This window comes from Pseudorasbora parva, chromosome 20, assembly GCF_024679245.1.
Source record: "Pseudorasbora parva isolate DD20220531a chromosome 20, ASM2467924v1, whole genome shotgun sequence".
NCBI lineage: Eukaryota > Metazoa > Chordata > Actinopteri > Cypriniformes > Gobionidae > Pseudorasbora > Pseudorasbora parva.
Genome location: NC_090191.1, coordinates 11,368,583 through 11,372,174, shown reverse-complemented (window position 1 = coordinate 11,372,174; position 3,592 = coordinate 11,368,583). Strand labels below are relative to the sequence as shown.

At 41.0% G+C, this 3,592-nt stretch overlaps 1 pseudogene; it reads left to right on the top strand.

The window, feature by feature from the left end:
- Positions 1–340: 340 nt before the first annotated feature.
- Positions 341–1,476, top strand: LOC137049069 (putative nuclease HARBI1; annotated as a pseudogene).
- The last annotated feature ends 2,116 nt before the right edge of the window (positions 1,477–3,592 follow it).

The window sequence follows — 3,592 nt, the reverse complement described above, 5'->3', positions numbered from 1 at the left end:
AACTAAATATTAGTTTAGTGATTCACAGGATTGCTAAATCCCAGAAAAAAAATGTTTGTACAAATAGTTTTGAGTTTGTACAGTCAAAGGTAGACACTGCTATTTTTTTGAACACACCCCTTTCAACTAATTGCCCAATTGCACAGCCTTAAGAGCGTGCATTTCATGAATGCTGGGTCTTGTTTGTTTTCTGAGAATCTACTGAACCTACTGGTAACTTGTTTGCCACGTAGCAATAAAAAATATACTAAAAACCTTGATTATTCTGGTTAGTCACATTGTACTGCTATTATTTTGAACAAGACTGTAAATGCCACAGTGCCAGTCCTGCAGCAATATTATGGCGGGGAGGTCACGGCCAGACTTCAGGCTGGGCAGAGAGGCCATGCAGCAGCTGATGGGGGCTCTGAAAACTAACAGGCAGCATGGATGGGGCCCGACCCTGGAGACACTCATGTTTCTGTTCTGGCTGGCAACCGGTTCAGCTTACAGAGTTGTCTCCAGGGTCTTTAACATTCCTCTGCCTACAGTGCACAGAGTTGTCCACAAGATGGTGGATGAGGTGGTTGCTGTGCTCCCCCTGTTTGTCTCTTTCCCTCACACTCAGGAGGAGCTCCAAGTGGTTGGAGAGGGGTTTGCTCGCTTGGCTAACCACCAAGCATTTGCCAAGGCAGCAGGGGCAGTAGACGGCTGCCACATCAGAATTAAATGTCCCAGCGGCCCTGATGGTCACGATTATAACAACAGGAAGCTTTTCCCTTCAGTGGTGCTCCAGGCAGTCTGTGACCACCAGGGCCGCTTTATTGACATCTTTGTGGGTTACCCAGGAAGTGTGCATGATGCACGCATCCTTAAGAACAGCCCCATCTACACTAGGGGGACTTACCCTCCGCCTGGGTATTTTCTCCTAGCTGACGGTGGGTACCCATGTCTACAGGAACCCCTGGCCCTTATTACACCATATAAGAGGCCAGTGAGAGGCATGGCAGAGCAAAGGGTTAACTACCATCATTCTAAAGGTCGCACAATCATTGAGCGTGCATTTGGAATGATGAAAACCCGCTTCAGGTGCATTTTTTTTAGAAGCACTTGAAGTACATGCACTGTTTGTCCCTAAGGTAATAAATCATTGCAATACTTCTGTGTAAATTTCTTAATTTAAGCATAGTAGCCTACTCAAAATAAGTTAGTATTTAAAAACTGCTAAAGCCACACTATCTTCTGTGTTCCTGTTATTTTTTTTTTTTATATATCTTAACAGTCTTGAATCCTTTTGCTCTGCCTTATGCACAGGTGGTGGCAGCATGTGTGATTTTGCACAGCATTTGTGTTGGTGTCGGTGATGTGCTGGAAGAGGTGGAGGAGGAGGAGGACAACCAGCCTCCTGTGGATCCTGATGGTGAGAGCCGGAGTGGAGCTGCTTGGCGGGCTGCGCTGACCAACGAGGTGTCTGCACTCCACGAGGCACCTCCTTGATCATGATTATTTTTGCCAGGTGAATAATTAAGTGTGGACTATGACCTGCTGTGCTTGCATCTAAGTACATAAAACACACCGCTATTGATAAACACCCAAATAACCATAAAAGTACATTAAGTATATTTTATTTACCTTCAGTGCTACAATATTACATATACTGCAACTGTTGCAGAATCAATGATCATCTTACATGACAGATTGGATTACCACTGGACTAACCTTAACATTCTTCTTCTGTCTGTAGCCTTGAAGCAACAACTGCTGCACCAGCGGAGCAGATGGCCGCTTGGGTTCTTCTCGTGTTGTATATAGTTGTAAATGTTTGAATTTTTGTATATAGTTGTAGATATAAGAATGTTATTTTAATTATTTGCTGTTACATGTATGTAGGTTTCAAAATAGATGTTTGAATAAAAAAGTTGTGTGTAACAAAATTGAACTTCATGTTTTTTGTAGAGCTTGGAATACCCAATCACAAAACGTTGTAAATAAGGGTGAAGATAATGTTCAATACACTATTTTTTTTCTATTGCAGTCTAAAGAACAAGTTTTTTTTTTTTTTTAAATGGATACACAGTTTATACTAAATAAATAAGGGGCAAAGACAAAACCAGTTCAATTTAATTAACTTTATTTTTCTGCCAACCTCTCCAACAGCAAAAAATACGATTTGCCCTCTCTCTGGCCTCTGCTTCCCTCCTCTCATCTGCCTCCCTCTGGTATTTAATATCCTCCTTTAATAGCTGCAGGATTGGATCCTCTCGCTCCCTTCTCCTCTTCTCTCCTCTGTGCCCTGCTCTCTCTTTGCTCCTGTCTCTCGCTCTCTCCTCCTCCTCCTCCTCCTCCTCCTCACCTCTTCCTTCATCTACCTCTTGTGCAGTGCTTGGCCCTGGTTTTTCCTCTTGGATCGAGGCAATAAGGCAAGGGGTAGAGACTGCTGCAGACTGCCCTAATGCCTCGTCCATGAGGGTAAACCAGGGCCAATTTCCTGCCGTGGCCTTCCCATCCTCTTTCCCTTGACCTGTGGCAGGACACTTGCATTCCTAAACAGTGAAGATCAAAAAGTTGTGATGTACACTACCATTCAAAAGTCTGGGGTCAGTATGATAAATGCTTTTAAAATAATTCTCTTCTGCTAACTACGACTGCGATTTGATAAAAAAAAAAATTACTACATAAAGACACGAATAGTATTAAATATTATTCCATTGTAAATCAGCTGTTTTCTATGTGAAAATACAGTAAAGTGTAATTTATTCCTGTGACCAAAACTTTAGTGTCACATGATGCTTCACAAATCAGTATAATGTGAGGATTTGATGCTCAAGAAACATATATTATAGATGTTGAAAACAGTTGCTGGTCTGTCAGTTTTTTGGTCTTTTCAGTTTTTCTGATCAGTTCTCTGATCAATTGGAAGCTCAAAAGATCAGCATTTGTTAACTAAAATCTTTTGTAACATTATAAATGTCTTAACTGTCACTTTCAAACAAAATAATTATTCCTTGATAAATAAAACTATTGATTTCTTTCCTCCAAAAAATAAATAAAAATACAATTCTCACTGACCCAAAACTTGACCGGTAGTGTAGTAGTACTGTACACTACACTGCATATACTTACTGGAAGCTTTCTGTCAGGTTTACATTACTTCAAAAATCACAAAGTACATATCATTAACAGTTATTTCAATACTTGTCTCCCACCTTGTACTTGGTTTTTAAATTGTCCCACTTTTTTTTTTGCCTGGGCGTGGGAAACCCTTCCTTCGAGCCTTAGCTTCTCCAAAATGTGAATGACGGGGGGAGAAATAAAAAAAGATTACACAGCTATCACTTCTGATTCTGAAGATTAAATAATTCGCTTCTCACCGATATCCGTTCGCAGCGGTGTCTCTCCCCCCGGTAAACAGCTGTTTGTTTTTAACACGAAGGCGTATAAACTGTTATATATGTATAAACCTTGGTCCCTGTTAAAAAAGACGAGAAAGCTATTAATATGAACGTTACATTACTTTGTACAACTTAACTAGTTAACGTTATTTATAAAAGAAATGCCGGTGACGGCAACCAAGTCTCTCGCTCTCTCCTCCTCCTCCTCCTCCTCCTCACCT